A 243-nucleotide genomic window follows, 5' to 3' on the forward strand; every position below is an offset into this window, starting at 1 on the left:
CCTTCTGTTGTTGTCCATGAATTTCATTTTTTGAATTTGTGAGACAAGAACCTGCAAAGAAATTGCTTGATAGTAGTGGAGAAGAATCTGGCTTTGCCACCTGCCACCCTGGGTCCTCCTGGAGGGGAGCTGGCAGGATGCCCTGCTGTGATTAGCTGCCATCACCAAAGTGCTTTCTCAGCTGCAGAGGCTGTAGCGGATGCTGACTCCACCTGCCAGAAACAGAATCGAGTTTTGTCTCAA

The sequence above is a fragment of the Urocitellus parryii genome, chromosome 4 (genome assembly GCF_045843805.1).
Source record: "Urocitellus parryii isolate mUroPar1 chromosome 4, mUroPar1.hap1, whole genome shotgun sequence".
In the NCBI taxonomy this organism is placed as follows: Eukaryota; Metazoa; Chordata; class Mammalia; order Rodentia; family Sciuridae; genus Urocitellus; species Urocitellus parryii.